Genomic DNA, 24,865 nt, shown 5'->3' with positions numbered 1-24,865 from the left:
GTTGGAATGATGTCCCTGAGTCTTCTACTCATCAGCAGTTGTGATGGTGAATACGGCAGTCCGCTAATTGGAGTAGTTCTATACTCAAGCATAGCGAGATATGAATTTTTCCCCACTTTGGTATGCTTTGTTGAATATTAGCTTGACGATACCAACAGACACCTCAGTTGAATCGTTTAATTGAGGGTACAAACCCCATTCAGTAGCTAACTAACTGTCTGTACTTGTAACTATTGAATGGCATATTGTGGCTTATTGTTTCTTCTACTGTGCCACGTTTAGCAAAAAATAATTTTTGTATGCCCTGATAACATATTCCGCTGTTTTATTCTCAAGCCGCTTGATCTCATGCCATTTCAAGAAATATTCATCAACTAGCAAGTAGTCAGACAGGTTATTCACAACCTTTTTCCATGGTCTGTCAAGTACAGCATGAGGTAGCAATTTTTCTTTCACTATATTTATTTTGAACGTTGCACAAGTTGAGCATTTCATTATTGTCGATAACATCTTTGGACAATCCTGGCCAAAACACACTTTGTCATGCTTTCAAACTGGTTTTCTCACGACCAAACTGACCTGTGTGCAACTTGTTGAGAATTTCATTTCTCATAATTGCATATTCCATTCTCTTCACGAATACTGTCTTTTCATGGCCAATAGGCCTACATTTTTACTGTTTCGTGAACATGAGTTTTTAACTTTGGCCACTTTGGCATAATTAAATCATAGCTTCAATTTAGCAGCAGATTCAGTTTCCAACAATCTTATGATCACTTTCAGGAAACTTTGCTTCTGCGCTATGAGTTTTCATACTCCTATCATCATCTGGACTCGATTGCTCTTGACCATGTAATAGTTTCTCCTCTACTTGCCATTAGAGAAGCTGACGTAGAATTTGTCTCTGCATCAACCCTCGTGGAATTCTGCTGTTTGACGCCAAGTATACATTCATAGATAAAATACATAAATACAGATAAACTTTCACATCGCCAACTTGAAATGTGACCGACGCAACTCCCTTCAGTTCTAATGCTCTAATGGGCTCCTCGTAGGCTAGGTATTTAAAACTGACTCTCGGTTTCTAAAGTGTTCCACGTCTGATGTGTGACCGTTGTGGCTTGGGCTCTCGTCTCAACCTTCATTTTGACGATTTTCCCCATAATACTCATCAACCATCCAAATTTCGACCATGTTGTCAGTACCAATTGCCTCAAACTACATCTCATTTTATTGGCTCGCTTGACTTCTTCCAGCGAATCAACAGCCTTGAAATGTTTTGAACTTTGTGCGTCGAAATTATTTCTCTTGTTACATTGTCGACATGTCTCTCCAAATGCTGGGCCATAAGATCTATCACAAGATCTACTTTCTCTGCTTTCTCTAACGACACTTGTTAAAGGATTCTTTGATATTTTATCCTGTGAGCTTTTGAATGGCTTTCCAACTTCTTTCTTCTTTAATGTATTAAGATAAGATAAGATAACTTTATTGATACAAACAAATGGAAATTCATTTTGACTACAATTGACAACCTCAGCGTAACTACTGTACAATAACAATATAGATGCACGATATACATGCACATACGAACAACATTCACACACAATAAAAAAACAACAACACATAGACACTCATAACCAGCGCTTTATAAATAGACTTCTATGTACTTCTCGATGATGACAGAATGTTAATTTTTAATGTTGGTCATCCAGGGTCTATTATTACTGAATGTTTTTAATTTTCTTCTTTGATATAATTCTGTTTTCACAGATCTGGATGTACGAATTAACAATTGTGTTAAATTCATCTGTCTGGGCAGTTGTTTACAAACATGTCCCTTGCTCCAGACAACTTTGTAGCAGCCTCTACCGCATCTACCTGTAGACAGAAACTTCATTGGAGTAAGACATTGATAGGCTACACGTTCTTCTGGAACTAGCGAGAGGAAAGGCGTGAAGCTGGCTTCGAGGTGAAATTAGTCAACAAGTTAGCAGGATTACCAAAAAGCATAAATGACCGTCTAATGACCTTACGCCTACCCCTGACATCAATGCGACATGCAACTCTAATAAGTGCCTATGTCCTAACTATGTCCAACCAAGATAACATCAAGGAAAATTTCAACTCGGATCTGAGCTCTGCAATAAACAAAACGCTCAAAACAGACAAACACTTAACACTTCAATTCCAGGGTAGGCTCTGACTGGAAAACCTGGAGTAATGTTCTGGGCAGACATGGCATTGGTCACTGCAACAGCAATGGTACTTTGTTATTAGAAATGTGCGCAGCCCACAAGCTGACTGTAACAAATACTCTTTTCCAGCTACCTCACAGAAAAAAAAGTTATCATGATGCATCCCAGGTCCAAGCACTGGCATCATATAGACTTTATCATTGTCCGTCTGGCAGACTGTCTTAGACGTCTAAGTCACTAAAGCATTATGCGGAGCGGACTGTTGGACTGATCATCGCCTAATCTTAATGTGAGCAGGTCAGGCAGGCGCGAGTGTGGTGTGGCCTATTCTCTTCTGCTGCTCAACATTAAATTCATTTATAACAGTAGGCAGGTGGTAGCTCTACTGGGTGGGCCCAATCTGTGCACCTCGGTCTGCGACCAAGGGGCTAGAGTCGCCTAAGCAACCAGACAGCACAATTAAACTAAACTAAACTAATCTAGCTAACTAAAAGAACAAACTAAACTAAATTTATAAAACAGAACTTATATACACTTTATTTACAACAAACTTACAAAGCAATAAAAATATAGATGAATACAAAAAAAATAAACTTAGAAATAAACAACTAATCCACCTGACTATACCACTACCAACACTAACAAACTAACCAAACCAACTATCTAACTAAATCACTACAATTACTACCCTAGACCTAAGCTTAAAATTAATAAAATATGACAAAAAAAGGTACAAGGAGGCGATGGCAGACTAATGGCAGTAGATGTAACGACAGTTACAGTAGATGTAACGATAGCAGGAATTATAGCCTGCAATTACAAATATAAACAATATTCAGATAAGAAAAATAAAATAATAATGAACTACTTGAATTAGACTGGTCTAGACCTGCATTTATATCATACCCATTTATCTTGATTCTTGGATCCGAGTAGGCTTTCTCTGGAGCAGGTAAATATAAGACTTCAGTCTTATTTGTGTTAATTGTAAGGCCAAAGTCTGAGCATGCTCTTGAGAAGTCACTGACAATGCTCTGCAGATCATTTTCAGAGCAGGCATTTAGGGGACAGTCGTCAGCAAATAGCAAGTCCATGATTACTGCTGATTTTTTTTTGACTTTGCTTTGAGCCGCCTCGGGTTGAATAGGCCACCTTCAAATCTTATATTATTGTTACAAATGAAGAGGGTGTTCTCTGGAATGTACATGTATCAACAGGATGTGACGTGTCCTTACGTGTTATTCCAGAAGGTACTAGCAATGTCCAGTGACAGATAGAGGTCACAACTTGTGACCCCGGCAAGATTACACTGCAGCCGATGTTTTTTGGAATCTACATGTATAAACAAAGACAGGATGTGACGTTTCCTCACGTGTTATTCCAGAGGATACTAGCCGTGTTTGTGCAACTTTGGACAAGCGATTAGGGACTCTATATAAGCCAGAGAGTTAATGTGAAAGTTAGTCGTGAGTGAGTCGTCGGTACTGTTGTCTACTGTGCGAGACAGTAGAAGAGAGATGTGTACGACTCGATGCAAATTAACTAGGGTAGAGTTAACTGGAGTGGACTACTGTCGTTAAAGTCTATACAGCGTACTACAGTGGACTTGAGTCGTTACAATCGATACAGTCGATGTAAGACGTGTACGGCTCTGATTCGGTAGACTTGAATACGACTTGGTTCGGCTTAGGGAGTCCTGGAGCCACACTGGGAAGTGTGTCGTTGGTCTGTTCTGTGGAATACGGCTCGATGCAAGTTGAGAAGAGATGAATTGCAATGAAGTATAGCTAACTGTAAACTGACAGATATTGTACAGTCTTCTACGCTACATGTTACAGTAACGAATTGTTAGAGTTAATAGTCATTAAAGTTATATGAAACTGAAAGTTTAGTCGTCAAGTTGTTTGCTGTGTTTTTATTTGTGTGCCAACTAATACATCTAGCCAGAAGATTCAGAAATACGTAACATTATAATTATCCCGATGTTTTCTCTATCTGTGAATGAATCTGTCAGCATAGCAGAGAACATGATACTGAACAGTGTAGGTGCTAGGACACAGCCTTGTTTTACCCCGTTTGATACTTCGAAGGGCTCTGATGGTTCTCCACTTTCTTGGACACGAGCCTTCATGCCCTCGTGAAATAGTCTCACCGTGGACAGCCATATTTTGACATAATCTTCCAGAATCCTTCTCAGTGTTGAATGCCTTTGTTAGGTCGACATATATTGAGAAGAGGTCAGCATTTTGTTATTGGCATTTTTCCTAGAGCTGCATTGCCGCAAAGATCATGTCAATGGTACCACGCTCTTTTCTGAAGCCGCACTGGCATTCTGGTAGTAGACCATGTTCTATGTGTTGCATGAGCCGAATTAGTAGGATGCGTGCAAGGATTTTCCCAGCAATAGAGAGAAGAGATATTCCTCTGTGATTGTCGCAGATTTGGCTGTTTCCTTTTCGCTTGTATAATTGGACAATTGGGGCATCTTTAAAGTCTTGTGGTATTGACTCTTGTTCCCACATAATTAAGAACAGCTAATGAAGTCTTTCAATCAGGGCTAATCCACCTTTTTTTGTAGACCTCTGGAGGAATTGAGTCAGCTCCTGGGACTTTTCCACTTGCGAGCTGTTGAATGGCAAGATCAGTTTCCTTTAGCGTAGGTGGGTCATCCATTTTTTTCATTTATTGGTAATTGCAGCCTGTCTATGGTCGCTTTATTTATAATGGTAGGTGTATTGAGAACCTTTTTGAAGTGCTCGGCCCAGCGTTTTAGGATTTATTCCTTATCTGTCAATAGGATTGTCCCATCAGCATTTAGTAGATGATCCTGACTTTGTGGGTCCATAGACTTAGTTTATGGCATGGAAGAAGTTCATATCAAGCTTGTCAACAATTTCCTTTATTGTTTCCACTTTTTTGCTTAGCCAGGTATCTTACATTTGACGTAACTGTTTTTGCACATTTTTGCGGATGTTTGTGAATGCATGTTTGGTGGACTGGGAGTTTGGGTTGTTCAGATACAATTTATGGAGTTTGTGCTTTTCATCTATTAGTTTTCTGATCTCAGTACTGTTTTTATCAAACCAGTCCTAATGCTTTCTCTCCATAGGTCCAAGTATGCTTAATGCTGTGCTATGGATAACTTCTTTGAAGTATTCGCAGCTTTTATCTACATTTGATTCAGCTAAATGGGTGGACTTGAGGCAGTTCTCTATCGCATCTGCAAGCGACTTTTCAATTTTGACATCTGCTAGTCTGGCCGTGTTTAGCCTTTTTAGGGGTTTAGATTTGGTATCTAAGAGGGGTAGCACCTCTAGTGGACAGGCAGTCGTACCCTCTTTTTGAGGGTAGCTTGGCTCACTCTTGGTCCCCACTCGGTACCCAACTTTCACCTGTGGCTCCCAGAAGCTGTAGCATGCGCAGCGGCCACACCCCGGAAACGGCTTTGACGGGCCGGCTAAACCAGGTAGAGGGTATCTGACGTGTCCATGGCACTCAGTACACTGAGGTTCTGTCAAACCTAGCAGGTGAATTCTGGACTTGGCGGCCTGTGCGTAACGTCACAAAACTAAACAAATTGGACAGAAAGGCAAATATCTTATCTTATCTTTGACTTCGAATAGCTATGTATGGCATGTACAATGTCCTTTCTAACCAAAAGAACACAAAAACAACACCTCCACCAATTGGTTAGTTCTTTACCTGATCACTCATTTTCGTCATTACAAAAAAAGTTTCTAAAATAAGTTTGGGGAAATATTTTTTCTTAACACATTTTTCCTCCGAGCAAGGCTCGTCACCTGGTACTTGAAAATAATTAGACTTTGGGAACTTACATAGAGGGTAATATAAGTAATCCAGCACCTCTACAAGCAGGCCACTAGTGCGTTGTACTTCAACAATAACATTGGGAACTTGTCACAAAAACCACAGTAGGAGTAAGACAAGGCTGCCTACTCTCACCAACTCTTTTCAATGTCTTCAATGTCAATGCTCTCGACGGCTATGAAGGTGATGTAAGCGTTGGAAAAAACAATGACTAACTTGCGCTTCGCTGATGACATAGATAACCAGATGATGACATAGATAGCCAACTAATGACATAGATAACCAGCTAATGACATAGATAACCAGCTGATGACATAGATAGCCAGCTGATGACATAGATAGCCAGCTGATGACATAGATAACCAGCTGATTAGAACTCCCACCGGTGCTACCTCACCCCACCTCTTCTCCTCCGGGAGTAGAGAACATTCTGGCTAACGGTGTCGAAGTTTTGGGCCTATACGACTCAGGCTGTTCGTTCGGCGCGGTTATCAGTAAGGCACTGATTGACCCATCGGATCTCACTGGTGGAACAGTGACAATCCAGTCTATAGACCGTGCCACTCCTCCTCAGGTTCTACCTGTCGCGAGGGTGCACGTGGAGTCCAGATACGTACATGGCACCATTGACGCCGCCGTCATGGACACGCCGGTGTACGACTTCATTCTAGGCTCCAAATATGTCCCTCTTGGAGTAGTCAACAAGACATACTTTTCTCTGCCCGTCGGTAGATCGACGAAGCAGAAATGTGGCAGCAACCAGCAGGTTGGAAGCCCTGGTCGCCACACTAACACGCCCAGTCCCGACTCATCAGTGAAGCTCAAACCCCTCCGCCCTGGCATTGACACTGCTAGGAAGTCACGAGTTAAGTCGTGAGGGTCAACCTGACCCAGGCTACTCAGCCAAAATCATGCGTCCCTCCCCTGACATTGACAGTGTCAGGATGCCCCGAGGTAAGATGAACCCTTGCTCTCGTGGACTCACTCCCTTTCATGGCTTCTCAGCCACCATTCCGAATCAACCTCCCCCTGGCATTGATAGCGTCAGCAAGTCACGGGGTAAGCCGAACCCTCGCGCTCGTGAAAACTCTTCTCACCCTGGCTCCTCAGCCACCATTCAATATCAACCTTCCCCTGGCATTAACAGTGTCAGGAAGCCACGATGTAAGCCAGATTATCGCACTCGTGGAGACGTTCTCCGGCAGAACTCCACATTCTTTATCAGGCCACTCTTCCCTGACATTGATCGTGTCAGACGATACCGAGGTAAGCTGACTACTTACTCTCGTGAAGAAGCGCCTCACAGCGGCTTCGGATGTAAGCCCCAACGAGCACACGTGCCTTGGGTACCCCGCCTAAGCCCCAATCACGCTCCCCAATCCGCCCCAGAAAGGAATTATCACTCATCCAATCGCCCAATCTACTCTCCCAAGCAACCCCAAAGGTTTCACCCAGGTGACTCCGTACTCAGGGACGGGAAGTAGACCACGGACAAACTTGGACAGACTCTCCTCCTGGCATGGCTATCCCTTTATTTTCCAGATTTTTTTTCTAACGCTGTGATAACAACTGATCTTAAAGTTAGAGTGACATCAGTCTGCTCGCACTTTATGGATCTTCTGCGATAGATCCATCTTGGCGGCGGCGTATGTGACAAGTCAAAAACTCGCTGTCAGAGTCACTCAAATTTATCACAGCATTAATTATTATTTTTCCTTATTTATTTATTTTATTTTAATTATTTCCCCATCCTACCCCTAAATTATTCACCCGCCACACCTTTTCCGCTCCAGGCTAGACTTAGTTGACCACATTGGAGATAGTTAAGGCGCGTCCTTTCATTTATCTTCCCTTGACCGGGGCAAAGATACACACAGACTCTTTGATCTTATCGGCAGGATGTCTGACAGCCGCAGCGGACACCACCTTGTGTGGAATGCGAGTCACTCCCCCCCCCTTTTTTCCTATGTCTCTCTTTGATCTAGGAGACCACGAGGACAAACACGCCCATTGACCTCCCAATGTGCGAATCCCATCTCTTGTCGGACTTCACCCACGTGTAAGACAATTCTTAGCCTAGGACATTTCCTGTTCCGCTCACATTTTCCAGGCCTTTGTATATAAGGTAAATTAAATCAAGTCAGACTCTCTCTTTCTCATTCGAGCTGAGCTATCGAGTCTGGACTATATCATTTATTCTCCCTCCTAGAGGAATACCTGGTGGTAAGCCGAACTTAATCACAAGTTCCATCTTAATTACTTTTGTGCTATTTCCATTGGATATAATCATGTGTATTTTGCCTAGTTCATTTATATTTAATTAGTACATTGTGTATTTCTCACTGGCGTAAGTAGAAAACATAAACATGTCCTATGTATTTATTTATGTATTGCATTAATCTATTAATGCTACGTTGCTCAATTGATCGTTGATGCAACCATGTATATATTTGTACACCTTATTTTATTTCCTTTATCTCGGTTGACAGCCTTGATAATTTTACTAGCGCACTGATACTGCGTCTGGAAAAGAGATATGAATTATCTCTCCTGTAATGAATTATCTCCCCTGTAGTCGTTTTACTTTAACGAGAGTTGCGCCGCTTGAACGGACACCCTCTCCATTCAAGCGCGCTCCATTGTTCTCGACCCACGGTCATATGTAAACAAATCATCTGGGTCGCTGACCACCGCCCAGTCCCCCCCCCCTCTCTTTCTCTATCCACCTGTGTTGTTCATTTGAGATTATTATTTCCCCTTCTATGTACATTTTATGTTATTATTTCCCCTTTTATGTACTTTTATATATTGCTACTATCTGCCATCTATTTTCCAAATCCCATTTGTCATCATCTCCCCTTTGTGCTCTAAAGCAATTTTACCAATCTGACGAATGCACCTCAGTCGAGGGCATCGATAAGATGCATGAGAGACATGTCCTAACTTGTCTTTATTTATCCGCAGCCTCCCTCAGGTGTCTGCCTATTTATTTATTGGATCAACGATCTATTTACCTGCCTATTTGTTTGATATCAAGAATCACCTACTATCTTTGTGCTTAGTGCTATTCAGCACTGCACTAGCTCACTGACCTGCCTACTTACCTGCCTATTCATTTGCTATCGAGGATCACCTACTATTTATGTGCTTAGTGCTATTCAGCACTGCACGTGCCTACTGAGATCTACTCAACTCTGCCACTTGGCGCTATCGGCATTGCCCGCCTACTCGACAGCCCGTCAAGTTATTAGGTGCGACGTCCCTATATATTCAGATCTGTGTGAGACGTCATAGCTACGCCAACCCTCTGCAACTCACTGGACATATCCTGTCAACTACGCTGCCCATGGCAGATCAGCTCTGCCCGCAGTAACCTTGTGCCCACGGTAGCCGGCCACCCGCCCTACTGTGCCCACTACAGATATTAGATTTTGGGGATTGAGACTCCACAAGAACTATATCACCGGCGTCCCTCTATCCGCTAGAGCGCCACCTCCAGCTGCAGAACCTCAAGCCAGGACACAGCCAGCTGCGACATCAACAGGACAACCAGCTAAGTCAGAGGACAAAGTGACATACTCTCTTATTAATTGCAAGAGTGATGATTAAATCCATTATTATTTAGAGATAGATGCAAACCCTCCCCCTTTTTATCATTATCTGTATATTTATGTAAATAAATATTCTTCATTTTTAACTTTTGTATCTATCTTTCATTGCTTGTCTCGTTGCGTGTCTGCTCCCGATTCATATGCTGATAGATTGGTGTGATGACATAGATAACCAGCTGATGACATAGATAACCAGCCGATGACATTGATAACCAGCCGATGACATAGATAGCCAGTTGATGACATAGATAGCCAGCCGATGACATAGATAACCAGCTGATGACATAGATAACCAGCTGATGACATAGATAACCAGCTGATGACATAGATAACCAGCTGATGAAATAGATAACCAGCTGATGACATAGATAGTCAGCTGATGAAATAGATAACCAGCTGAGGACATAGATAACCAGCTGCTGACATAGATAGTCAGCTGATGAAATAGAATAACCAGCTGATGACATAGATAACCTAGCAGGGACAGAAGAAGAACTAGTTGACTTGTGATGCGCATAGACTTCCGCAGCATATGGTATGCAAAAAAATGCCGAAAAAACTCAAATTATGACCAATAGCCAACAGGACTTTAAAAGAGGTATCAGCATTGGAGGTGAAAAGCTGACAAATGTCAGTAGTTTTGAATACCTCGGAGCTTTCGTCTCAGATGAGGGAACCAAACCCGAACTACAGAATTGCGCAATCAACAGTAGCACTGGCAAAACTCAAAACAATATGGAAAGACAATTTAAGCACCAAAGTTAGACTGATGCGCTCCATTCTTATATGCTTGTGAGTCTTGACAGCTGAGCTAGAGAGAAGTATCCTAGCAATGGTAATGAAATGCTACAGAAGGATTATAGGTATCACATATAAAGACAACATCACAAACAAAAAGATTAAAGACAGTGTTACTAGATCGATTGGACTCCACGATGACATGCTAACTATTGTAAAAAAAACAACCTGAAACTAAAACTCTATGGCCATATTAGAAGGTTTAGGGGCTTGCTAATAAGACCTTCCTTCAGGGAACAGCATCAGGGAAAAGAAGAAGAGGCAGACGGAGAAAGCAAAGGGAAGACAACATAAAGGAAATTGAAAGACGTTCTATCCAAGGCAAAAGACAGAGAGGAATGGAGAAAGACGGTTGGCAAATCTTTTGTGGTGCGCGAAAGGTCCATCAGACCATGACTAAGGGATAGGTGAAGACCTTGACGAAAAGAAAAAAAAAATGCTTTAAAAATACGAAATTCATGATTTTTTTTTTAAATGCTTAATATGTAGACTTCGTCCTTTTGGGAAATACCGAAAATAAAATACAACTGTTTGATAGAATGCTTGCGGTTTCTCGTGGATGGAGCTCGTCAGGTTGCGAATCTGTCAAAAAAACATTCTTAGTGAGCACCTAGGAGGTAAAAGAAATTTGATGCGTATACGTACGATAGTTTAAGATGTATAATCAATGTATGTGTCAGTCAGTGGTAACTTAGAAATATATTAGGCTATAGATTGTGTGTGTAGCCTATGCGTTTAAACATAATTTGAAAAAAAATCGCCCCCCCCCCCCCTTTTCCCATTCAAAAGATCTGGATCCTCTAATAGCGTGGCCCGTCACTCAGTTGGATGATGAACATAAGTTATAGAACGTTGCAAAAGTACATCTCCCGAAAAAAAAATGCTGCTGACTAGTTCGAATCCTGCCCTTTTTTATTATACCTAAATAGGATGGCTGCCTGGTCGTACGGTTAGCGCGCTGGACTGTCGTTCGGATTTATCGACGGTCGAGGGTTCAAACCCTGCCCGCTGCCATCCCCCGTCGTCCTGCGGGAGGTTTGGACTAGGAAGTAAACTATCTTCAACTCTGAAGGAACATCCGAAACATGTAAAACATTTTACAAACATAGAAGTGAAGCTATGTGCTGAAACAAATGATGATACATACATACGGCCTTTTACATATACAGCAGACCAGTGGCGTAGCTAGCTATGTGCGGGTGGTGCGGGCCGCGAGGGGCATCAAACTAAGGATAACTCAGTAGAAACAACACATTGTACATATATGAAAAAAAAACTACTGTATTTTAAATTTAATACAATATTTTGCTACTTTGTTCATCTCCTAAGTTCTTTCTTAAATTAAATGTAAGCTGTAGACCAGGTATAAGTGTCAAATTTACTAGATTTGTTTGAATCTCTTAAGGCGACGCACTTTTGCATGCCCATTTTCTTCTGTAGCACATGTTACATATTGTTACTTCATTTCTCGGTACGCTGCTTTCATTTAGATCGAGAGCTTAAACCTCTAGACTCTAGATCTAGAATACTTGTCGTTGTTTATTTTCATTTCACTATGATTCGTGTTAGTTTATTGTAAATTGTAATGACCATTGAGGCAATGACACAGTGATATCAACTATTTTGGATGAACACCGTCCCGCGCCTAGTGCTAGCTCAGACCTGGAGATATTGTCATCTCTGGTTGAAATGGTTGACGCTAGGGATCACACGATCCAAAGGGTAAAAAACAAAAAGTGTTACCTGAAAAGAATCTTCGATATCAATATTTATTTTCTCTCAAATCATAATCTGGCACTCAATGGGCATCGCAAACAAGTTGAAGAAGAATTGCAAAGACAAACTCTAGGTAATTTCTGGGAGTTTGTGAAATTACTATCCAAGTAAGATTCACTCTCCTAAGAGAACATGTAATCCAAATCAAGCTGGTTCCAGACCGAATATGTAAATGTCCCAACAAATGCTAAACTTATTGCAATGTTGGGTGATCACGAGCCAGATAATTGTAGATAATCTCCCAAATTACCTTGTCTAGGATATTGACGGTGTACTAATTCTTTCATTGACATCATCTTAATTTCTAGTCTGCTTGAACCATTCTCCGAGTTTGGCAGGAATTCGGGTTGCTGAATCTGAAATCAATTCTGTATCATGTTTAAGTACACTGGACCGTTTACACCCTTTTTAAAATCAATTTCAGCAGACCTTTAGGACGTCCGGACTAAAATATCCGGAACTAACCTTAAGCGCTTGGTTAAAACCCACTGGAGCGCCAGAGGAGAAGCTGTCAAAATGGTTGTGGTTTAATTTTCTAAAATTATAGACACTCTAGAGACATTGACAAGTAGGCTACATATGAAAAATATTATTCTAGATCCAGGGGCGGACTGGGTATCAAAATCGGCCCGGGCATTACCATATAAACCAGCCCACAAATTGCATGTCATATATTTTCGGGGGGGGGGGTATTTTTACCCCACTCCGCAATTTATATATATATATATATATATATATTGTTACAAATGAACAGTGATAGGTAGAGGTCAACGTATGACCCCGGCGAGATGACACAGCAGCTAGTGTTCCCTGGAATCTAAATGTACAAACAAAGACAGGATGTGACGTGCCCTCACGTGTTGTTCCAGGGGACGAACAGATCTAAGTAGGGGGACAGTTACTAATGAACAGTGACAGATAGAGGTCACTACGTGTGACCCCAACTTGATGACACTGCAGCCGATGTTTTCTGGAATCTACATGTATAAACAAAGACAGGATGTGACGTTTCCTCACGTGTTATTTCAGAGAATACTAGCCGTGTTTGTGCAACTTTGGACAAGCGATTAGGGACTCTATATAAGCCAGAGAGTTAATGTGAAAGTCAGTCGTATGGAGTCGTGAGTGAGCCGTTACAGTCGATACAGACTATGTAAGACGTGTGCGGCTCTGTGGAAGAGAAATGTGTACGACTCGATGCAAGTTAACTAGGGTAGAGTTAACTGGAGTGGACTACTGTCGTTAAAGTCTATACAACGAACTACAGTGGACTTCAGCCGTTACAGTCGATACAGTCGATGTAAGACGTGTGCGGCTCTGATGTGGTAGACTGGAATACGACTTGGTTCAGCTTTGGGAGACCTGGAGCGACACTGGGAAGTGTGTCGTTGGTCTGTTACGACTTGGTTCAGTTTTGGAGACCTGGAGCGACACTGGGAAGTGTGTCGTTGGTCTGTTCTGTGGAATACGACTCGGTGCAAGTTGAGAAGAGATAAATTGCAACGAAGTGAAGAGATGAATTGCAACGAAGTATAGCTAACTGTAAACTGACAGATATTGTACATTCTTCTACACTACATGTTACAGTGACGAATTGTTAGAGTTAATAGTCATTAAAGTTATATGAAACTGAAAGTTTAGTCGTCAAGTTCTTTACAGTGTTTTTATTTGTGTGCCTACTAATACTTCTAGCCAGAAGATTCAGAAATACGTAACAATATATATATATATATGTATATAGGCCTATATATATATTAGTGTGTGTTCATCTAGGAGAGGGGTACTCTGACTTCAAACCCCCGCTGCCTTGCGGTACTGAGGCTTCAGGAGACAACCTCGAGGAGAAATCAGGAGTGAAGCCCCTTAGGCGTTGGGAGTATCAGCTGCGAAATTCCCTCCGGCAGCTTCTGCAACTGAGTTGGTGCCAAATGTAATGCGATGCGTTCCTTTGGATCACATCAGCAAGGTCGAGAGAGGGAACATGACGCATGGGCCACCCATGACCCCTTTTTCGAAGGCCCAGGAATGCGCCCCGGAGAATGTGTGTGTGTATATGTAATTAATCTTCATTACATTCTGATCTTTCATTCTTTCAAACGTTTTTTCTAGCCTAGAATACTCTCTTCCTATAATTAATGGAAAAACAGTAGGCCTACACACCGCCAAAGGGCAGTTAGGGAGTCCGGGGGAGCGCTGCGAGCTCCTCCCAATGGGGTCCGGGGCGAAGCCAAGCATTATTTTTGTTATTTTAAGCTTTACAAATGCATATTCTGAGGTATCTACAGTGCAATAAGCCTGTTACTCTTTCGCTAAAAAAATTCAATGGAGTCCAGCGACTGGTAGAAAATGGTAACCATAGTTTTGCTTTGGCTTTTGTATTGGAGGGGGAAGGGAAACCACAAAACCCCTTTTGGCTACACTCATGAAATTTGGTGACTGTAGTTTGCTTAAGTTGGCTGCACTGGGGCAGTAAGTAAAGTTTCCCTTTCAGACAATGGGTTCTGAGGCAATTGATGGTTTGAAGACCCTCCCCTCCCGGCTACGCTCATGTGTTATATTATAGGTGTAAGCTTAATTAATTATCTACAAAATATATAAAGTTTGATAACGCATCGAAAACTGGATGTATGTATTCATAGTATTACATAATGTATTCTATTTATACATATTGTATGTAGTCTGTAAACTTTAAATAATACAATAGCAGCCTAATGACTTTGAAGCTTTTTGGCATTATTTATAGATTACAGACGTTTCTTAAAAAAATAAGATAGTTAGGTACTACGCATTTCATGTGTCAATCTAGTCATGCATGTTGATCTGTGACTTAAAATATGCTAAATCATTGGTTTTCCTGGCTGACTCAGGCAACCCATTCCATTAAAAGATAAGAGAAAGCAGAACGGTTAGAGTGGCACTTACTTAATGTGAAAAGCTCTTGCTTCGTCCAAGTAGCCTACATTCTCAAAAACGCGATTTGTATCTATATGAATATACCATGACCCATTATTTAAAATATAAATCTCTTTTCATTAAATATCGGATGTGACAGTGCTATATAAATTATTGTAATAATTTTCATCATTAATGACTTCATACTAAGTATAAGTTTGCCATTAATTATAATAGTATAAAAATTGATTTAGATCTAGATTTATTTTTTAATTAAATCATATTTTTTTAAATCTGTAGTGTAGTATTTTCAGATCAATCTTATTAAAAATAAACAAAAAGAAACTTACTTCTTCTTTTCAAATCGCAGAAAGTAGCGCGCTAGAGCTTTATACCCATATTGAGCTGTGAATCAGTTGGGTGGTTTGCAATTTTGCGGCTGTGTGTATGTGTTAAAGTTAATTTCTATTAAGTATTGTTAAACAGCTAATTGTCGAGTCTATTTTTTTTTTTTTTTTTTTGCTGCGTTATATCAATGTTTTCTATCTTAACCTCTCTCATCCCTCTTTTTGGTTAAATATCATTGGAACCATTAAAAGACGGGGGAGGGAAGGAGCAAAATAAAATGGGAGAGCCATCAAAGGCCCATGCCGACCAGCAAAATGATTAGGCCAAACACAACTTCGAAGACATAAAAGCAGCCCATGCCGCTCGTGTATAGAAGAAAGTACGGTCTAACGTTTTGCAATTGATAATACGTACTGTGTATAGTGTTGTTTTTTTTTATATTCTTGATGAATTTCAAACAAAATTAATTGTAATAATAATTAAAACAACAACAAGAAAACGTGTTCGGGCCTTTGTGTCTTGCTGCTGTCACTTTTTTTTTAAGTTGTCTGCATTGAATTTTTTTTTCTTTGGTCGCGACCAGACCGGCCCATTTGGTACCGGCCCACCGGGCATTTGCCCGTATGCCCATATAGCCAGTCCGCCCCTGTCTAGATCTGAAGCAGGCGGTTCGTTAGTTACTAAGCAGCTAACATTTGTTTTCTCACCTTGGGGTTTTGGTCGCTGTATGAACTAAACTAATGGACACGTAAGTCTACCTTCAAAAACACGGATTGCCAATTCGAGACTGCGCACTTCAACATTAAAAACATTCTTAACTAATAGTCGGGACGACATCGCTGAGGCCAGTCTACCTTTGCCAAAAGCATGTGAAAGATCTGGCGATTAGCAGACCTCAAAGACATTGGCAACAAGAAAAAAAAGAGACAGGCGAAAAAGGTGAAGATTCTGTAATAACGCATAAGAAAAAGCTATGGATGGAAATCATTCTTCCTTGGACGGCATAATTTAAGAAATCACCCGATATGAGCAGTATCATGATGTGGTAAGTAAGCATGAATTTTTGTCGCCATCCCAACTATCGAATCCTCAGATCGAATTAATTGCGATCAACGCTGAAAAAAATTGCGACTCACTAATTTTGCAATTGGTGTAAAAATGATAAAATGATTGATAGTTTTGCCAGCAAGAAAGCACGTAGGCCTACAATTTATTTCTAGTATCTTGTTTTGCTTAATTGATTTTTTTTTTGGCGAAGTAGCAATACCTTAACATTGAATACACATGCGTTTAACAAAAAAAAAGTAAAGTTCCCCTTTCAGACCTTGTGGTCTAGGCTATAGGGCAGATGATGTAAAGGTCATCTGTTTCTGTGGCCTAAGGTTAACAGGGGTGTCATGTGACCAGCACAACGACCAACCGCCTTTACTTTTCCCTAACTAATGTCAGGTACCCATTAGAGCTGGGGGGGGGGGGGAGGGGGAGGGGGCATCATCACGAGATGCCGCACTGGGCATCATATACCCTTGCTACGCCACTGCAGGAGACCAATTGGGGGCCGCCCCTTGAGTATAAAAACGAAATCACTGTGTATTTGTTTTTAAGATCTAGATTTACATAACAAATTTTGATCTAGATCTTGATTAATATAGTTTCTACATTGACGCGATTGATTGGGACTATCATAAATTTTTATAGGCAACTGCAACAAATGTAGAATATTTACCCCTGTTGATGCACATAGATCTAGACCTCTTTCTATTTACATATATATCTGTGTAAAAAAATAACAAGAGTCCTCTTTCCTACATTTGTCTTTTGTTTTTATCTAGATATAGATCTAGATCTATAGATCTAGAATCTAGATGATCGTAATCCAGTTGATCTTGACATCTAGACTGCTATCTGGCAATACTGAATACGAGGCCTTACAATTCAAGATGGCCGAAATCAGAAATATTATTTACATTTAGGCAACTACTGATCTAGGCTAGAATCGGTCGAAAAAATTAGAATCTATGTATCTAGATCTAGAGACTAAATCTGATTGAGTAATTTGTATACGTATGTAGATCTTATCTAGATCCAGTTATCTAGATGTGTAGTTCTGTTACTACTAGATCTAGATCTATAATTAATTAAGTAATTTTACTAGATCTAGAATCTAGCTAGATCTACACTCATTACACTGTGACACTATTTTAGTATTTTATACTACAGTAACTTACGTTTATCGAACAAGTTAAGCTCATTCGCCGACATTTTTTATGTTTGAATTTGTGTATCTCCGTAAAAATTAGACCTAGAAAAAAACTGATTGTATCTGTGAACTCCTCATCCATTTTTCTTAAAAAGTAGACATGTTATGATGTTTTATTCTATTACTACTCATAGTTAAACTTAGAGTCTATATTTGATGTTAAAATGGGTCAGGTTGATGATTTCAAAAGCTTAAATTATCGAACACTTTTTTACCTTTATTTTATCTTATCGAACATATTAAGAACTTATCGAACACACGAGAAGTATGGTGTTTTAAAAGTGTTATATAATCTTAAAATTTTGTGAAAAGTATGGTGTTTCAAAAGTGTTATAATCTATATTTTTTTTATTTTTATCATTTTCTTTTTACGCCATGTCAAGAAAGACTGATTTTTAGTCATTTTCAAATGGTCCACATCGAAGGAATCTATCACTGATCAGCTCTGCTTAGAAACTGACGGTGCTAAGCCCAGTAACGCATTACCGTAGTACTTATTTAGGTCTAAGCTATTTTGAGACATAAGGCCATTAATAAATTAAATCCAGATATTATTTATTTGAGGGAGAGCCTAATAAGCTTTGGTGGCCAATAGATAATCCCGCCCTCCCCAAGTCATTGCAGGACACAACAGTTTACTTGGTTGACCTAAAAACAAAACATACGGTACGCGGCCCTACGTAACTAGCCGCCGATCTAGCACGCTCAGTGTATGTAACAGCCCAAAAGTAAGTGCTAGATATTTTTCGATCTGGGCGGGGAGGGGGGTGGTGCTGAAAAGCTATGGTAGCTTGCAAGCTGTGTTACCTATAGATGTAGATAAATCCGCCCTCCCTAAACCACCTGGTTGACCAAAAAAACAAAAAAAAACAACGTATTTTAGAGCACGCTTAGTATTTGTCACACACACACACACAAACAACATATCTATATATACTACGTATCCATCATGCCTAGTGTTTGTGACCTAATTAGCGGCTTGACCGTAGGTACTCGACTGATGGCTCCTCCCCCTTTCCCCTCAACATTGTTCTTACTACAACTTGAACAATGTTTTGGGGCCGTGTTGTCTTTATATGAGAAACGAGTCCTTGTAATCACAACAAATTTCCGTAAGGATCAATAAAGCAGTCTTAGTCTTAGTCTTACACCTGTGTGTTACGCTATCACTGACCATTTTTTTTTTTTTTTGTTGTGTGTTAGTCTGGTGGCTGCGTTTGGATTGAGTCTTGATATATACGTTGTTACTTTGCACTGAAAAAGTGTGAATGTTGGAGAGTGGAAGCGCGGGTAAGGGGGTGTAGGCAGAATAAGAGAGTGGTTAAATGTGTTATTGTTATTATTTTGTGTATTTGTGATGTTTCAAAGGAGTGTCTTTGTAGCGCATTATGAGCTTTATCATACTTTATGGCAAAAATATATATATATATATAATTTTATAGACCCGGCGCCACACGTCTAGATCGAGAAGCACAACTGACTCTTGTATTTGAGGCTGACGTCAAATTCTAATGGTCGGTCAATTATTGATGATCTCTGGATACAGTGTCTTGACTGTTTCTCTCCCCCACCCCCGACCTTTTTTTTTTTACCTGCCCAAGACATTTTTATTTCAAAATACCATATCTGCATTCTATACCTCCCCCTTTGCCCTTGCGTTTTATTAATATCTCTTCACATCAAGCACATGCGCTAGGTATTGGTTTATAACACATAATTCAGAAGTTAATAGAATGGGGCTAATTCAGAAGTTAATAGAATGGGGCATCTGAAAAAGAAACAACAACTGAATACATTCCACTCTGTCCCTCTTTGTAGTTGCGCACAGATGCAATTAGCATCAAGCTATAATATATGTGTCATAAAATCAAGCTTTTAAAATGGGTACAATTAGTGCATATCGATGTAAATCTATTTACTTAAAAAAATATGGCACATTTACGGTAAACCACAAATAGCTGATACAAATTGTAACATATGATTAATTTATATCTATACTTTGCATTACATTATTTAAAAAAATAACAATTAAAAAATATATAATTTGAATATTTTGTCTTCTTTGGGTTATATCCCTTTGATGTTTATTTTTAACATTAAAATGGCGTTCGATATCTTACGAAGCTGAGATTGCTTATATAAAAACTGCTATTATCGAACACCCCCTTTTTAAACCTCAATTTTCATGTTTAGGTAACAAAGGACACTTTCAAATAAATAGTTGTAAATATTTCTCAGCCTAATTAGAAGCGTATTATATAGTTTTTTTTGAGCTGAAGCATCATTAGCATTAAAAAATACCCTTAACCCGAGACTCACTCCACTCTTCCCAAGAGTTCAAAAAATGTGAAATTTTTATACCAATATTACCAATGCACTTTGAATATAAGTAAAAAAATGATCCTCGGGTGAAAATGAAACTAATTATAACTTAACTATAAAGAATTAGACGATGCACAATAAGAATGGACTAGTTTCTTTATAATCATCGAAATAAAGGAGAATTTTATAAAATACAATGGGGTGTTCGATAAGTACCTTAAAACGAAGGTGTTCGATAGATGTAAGTTACTCTATATAGATTATTTACACTATTAGACTAGACTTAACTTTAATTAGATCTACTATTAGTAGGGATGTGAAATATAAAAATTATCTTTGAAAAAACAATTTTTCTTTAGTACATCATTAAAATACTTTGAAAGAACTTTCCAATGGTGTATAAATTATGATTGTAGGTTAAACTTAAACAGTTAGAAAGTTATGATTTTATTTGTGGCATTTTGACCTAACATTGGTTAACATGGAACAATGATGATGAGAGCGTCTAGCTCGCTCAGCCTGCGAGACCCCCCCCCCCCCTTCAAAATGTTAAAAAGTTGAAATTGAGTTGTGTAGACGATAGATCTATTTATTAAATAAGAAATTTAATAGTAGATTCTTAGTAGATTCTTAGTAGATCTAGTATTCGTAGTAAATCTCTAGCTCACAAGGTATTTCATTTATATTTATGAACTTCACTTGTTTAGAATGTAAATATTGATGATATAAACAGTTATCGGGTCTAGAGCTACAAGAAATGTCAAGGGGTGTGGACAAAATGGCGGCTTTGTGATGGCAGAAAATAACCAAATATTTAAAAAGTGGGATCAAAATCGTCTGAAACAATATTTTTCAAATGCGCTTTAAAGACCAACTGAAGAGGTTTTTTTCGAAATTGAGACAGTAGATAGCATCAAAGTTAGTTCCTAAAATTTTGAGATTTTAGAAAAGCGTATTTTAATTAGAAAAAGTAATTTGAAAGTGGAAAAAATAAAGAGATTTGAAAATCAGCTAAAATGGCCGAAACCGGAAGTGACGTATTGTAATGGACTGAGAAAATGTAAATAAAAATAGACATGGCTGGATACGTTATTGATAGCGATTCAGATGATATACTTATCTAAATCTAGCTATCAAACAATTTTAAATGATACTTATCATGGGATGCACCAAAATGCCCTGAAGATAACTCTTCTACTTTTTCAAAATATATTATAGAGCAGCAGACCTGCCTACCGTTACGCAAATTGCGGATTCGTTACGCAAAATCTCCCAAAAATGACAGTCAGTACGCAAATACGCATTTAACCCGTCGCGTTACGCATTTCGTATCCTTTTTTTTCCCCCTCTCTTGACTAGCTTACGAGCGGTCACAGAAGTCACACTAAGCTGTCTTGTTGGGGGGGGGGGGGGGCAGAAAAGGTGGGGGAACACATTGTGTCCTGATCTATACCTTGATTGGTTCTTAAAAGCAATTAGATTTAGTCTAGAAATGAAGCACGCGGGAGTGAGGGAGTGGCGGGTTGGTACAGTCAGTTAGCTGATACACCAACGTGACTTTTTTTTTTTTTTTGTAAGTTCATGAGTAGAAATTAATTAGATCTATGTTGAATCCCTGATTCCCGTATTCATTTGTATAGAAAAAAATATCGAAGTGCTATCGATTCAAAACACATTGAGTGACATTGTAGATATCTAGTCTAGATCTGGATTCTAGATCTAGAATCAAGATAACTTCTTATACAGGAATAGATCTAGCTAGAGTCAAGCTAGTCATTACGTTAGTCATGATTCGAATCTCTACATTACTCTACAATCTAGATCCAATTTAGTTGTAGTATAGGCCTATTTCGATTGACTAGATCTAGATCGATAACATCTACTACCATCTAGTCTAGAGCTAGAATAGATTCTTAGTCTTAGTATAGAATAGATCAAGGATGAATCTGGCCTACGAAAGTTTGGAGTAGAGAGTAGACCTACATTTGTAGCGGATCCTCGGCATCGGTAACAATCTTGAGCCCAAATCTAGAGTAGATTATATTCATTATATAGACATAGATCCAGATCTAGTCTAGATATCATCTCTATTGTCGTATTGATCTAGATTTAGATTGTAGATCTAATCATGACATCAAGATCTAATATTATATATATATTATATATATATATTATATATATATTATATATATATATATTATATATATATATTATATATATATTATATATATATATTATATATATATATTATATATATATATTATATATATATATTATATATATTATATATATATATATTATATATATATTATATATATATTATATATATATATTATATATATATTATATATATATATTATATATATTGTTACGTGCGCATCTTAGTGTAAATGTGAAATGGTGCGAATGCCTGTTGAAAGGAGAGAAGAACCAAAATGGAGGAATATGAACAAGAAAGTGTTTCAGTATTAATAAAGAGTAAAGTATTTATAAACTGTGATTTGTCGTTTTCCATGTCTAAAGAGTCTCATCCAATATGAAGACGTAACAAGTGGCGCCCAACGCAAAGGTAACCCACGTATCCCTCTATTCACAGGGGATCTCCTGTCAGCAGACAGTAGAGATAGTAAAATCTAGATCTAGAGACAGGAGAACATTCGATTCGATATTATTAGAAATAGACTATGGCGGACAGGGCTGAGGTAGCAGCGTTGAAGGAAGAGGGAAGGTTGTTGGAGCTTGAAGGGGCAGAACTAAGAAAATACGTACAAGAAAGGTTGATGGAGAGGGAGAGATAGTAGCAATTGAAAGGGAAAAGAAAAATGAATTAGTTGCCATTGAAAGAGAAAGATTGGCGTTGGAAAAAGAGACAGCAGAGAGAAAGTTAAAAACAAACCAAGAAAAAGAGAGTGATAAAAGAAAGGGGCAAACTACAGGGAATAAACTAGCAAAATATAAAGGTGCGATATTCGAAGAAGCTAAAATGGACATTGACATTTTTTTGAAGAAATTTGAAATTGAAATGAGAGAACTGGAATACCCCGAAGACAAATGGTCATTCTTATTATCAAAGTCATTTGTAGCAGAGGTCCCATCGAAGATATGCATGAACCAGAGCAGCTATAGCGTGGTGAAAGAACAATTACTACGAACGTACGGAAAAACAGAGGCGTATTACCGTGAACAATTTGTTAACTGTGCGATAGAAACAAATGATGACCCACAGACATTCATGGACAGAATGACCAGTAGTTTTGAAAATTGGACTGAAACCGCCAAAATAGAAAAGACATTTGAAGGTCTAAAGACATTTCTAATGATAGACAAAGCAATTTATGAGTGTCAGGAGGAATTAAAAATATTTTTGTTGGAGAGGAAACCAAAATCCATAGAAGACATAGTAAGACTGATAAGGGCCTATAAGGTGGCACATCCAGATAAGAAACTATCCAGAGGCAGCGACATAGAAGAAATAGTTGCATTTAACAGAACAAGAGATACACGAGACAACTACATCAACAACGGCAGACGATATAGATATGAACAAAATAGGTTTAGAGGACAAGGAAGGAACCAAATGGGTAGTAGACCAGGACAGTTTTATAGTAACCGAGGTCGATACCAAAGAAATGTACAGGGACGATTCGGCGGAGTAAGGGATAGAAGAGATCAAAGCCTGTCAATGTTAACATGTGCAGGAAGCCTTGAGTATTTTGAGACCTTCGTGGGAAACAAAATAGCAAGGACGATACGAGATTCTGGCAGTACAATAGTGGGTGTTAATAAGAAATTAGTAGAAGAACAAGACTATACCGGCAAATCCAGGAATTGTGTGATGTTTGATGGGAAGACTGTACAATTACCAATTGCTAGAATTAAAATTGATACACCATATTTTACTGGAATTGTGGATGCATGTGTAATAGACCATGCTCATATTGATTTGATTATTGGAAATATTCCAGGTATAAAGAATTGCAATGAAAAGGATATGGGAAATTGGAAAAAGTGTTTCGGAATGAGTATTACTCGATCCAAATGTAAGGATCTGGATGCAGGAGATCTGGAAAAATTATTCCAGTTACCAGATAAGAAAAAAAAAGAAGAAGGATTATTACAAAACTCAGAAACATTAGAACTTAATAATGTAGTATTCGACAAAGAAAGGTTTATTACAGAACAAAAAAATGACCCAGAGATGCGTCAGTTGGCCCAAAAAGGAGGTAGAGGAGGAAAATTTTATATAGAAAGAGGAATTTTGGTAAGAGAAATTGAGTCACAAGGAAGAAAAATTATACAGGTTGTTGTACCAGCTGAATTTAGAAATATCATATTGAAGAATGGGCATGATGAAGCATATGCAGGCCACATGGGAATTCACAAAACGAAACAAAGAATATTTAGGGACTTTTATTGGCCATCTATTAGTAAAGACATTAAAAATTATGTGTTGTCGTGCAAAGTTTGTCAAATGAAAGGCACTAAAAAAATCAGAGCTCCATTACAAAAGGTAGATATACCAGAAAGGCCATTTAGTAAGATTGCGATTGATTTGATTGGACCCATGCCGGTGATATCAAATAGGGGTCATCGATATATTCTAACTGTGATAGACGTGTGCTCAAGATGGCCAGAAGCTATTCCACTAAAAAGAATTGAAGCCAGTGATATAGTTCAAGCGTTATATACATTATTTACACGGTTTGGATTTCCTGAAGAGGTACTGTCAGATAGGGGCACACAGTTCCATTGTCAACTAACGACAACATTTTTGAAAATGTTTGGAATTCGGCAAAGGTTTACAGCGCCGTATCACCCGCAGAGCAACGGTA

At 38.9% G+C, this 24,865-nt stretch overlaps 1 protein-coding gene across 4 annotated transcripts in view; it reads left to right on the top strand.

Moving 5' to 3' along the window:
• The first annotated feature begins 17,362 nt into the window (after positions 1–17,362).
• LOC106051947 (phosphatidylinositol 4-kinase beta-like) overlaps positions 17,363–24,865 on the top strand; it is a 97,210-nt gene continuing 89,707 nt past the window's right edge. For 2 of the 4 annotated variants that reach the window (XM_056016470.1, XM_056016466.1), the window contains exon 1: positions 17,363–17,515. The gene's annotated coding sequence lies outside the window, so the exon portion shown is untranslated. The remainder of the gene's footprint in view (positions 17,516–24,865) is intronic. The other 2 variants (XM_056016467.1, XM_056016468.1) reach the window with 2 other exon arrangements.

The sequence above is a fragment of the Biomphalaria glabrata genome, chromosome 17, assembly GCF_947242115.1.
Source record: "Biomphalaria glabrata chromosome 17, xgBioGlab47.1, whole genome shotgun sequence".
In the NCBI taxonomy this organism is placed as follows: domain Eukaryota; kingdom Metazoa; phylum Mollusca; class Gastropoda; family Planorbidae; genus Biomphalaria; species Biomphalaria glabrata.
This window is presented reverse-complemented; position numbering and strand designations above follow the sequence as displayed.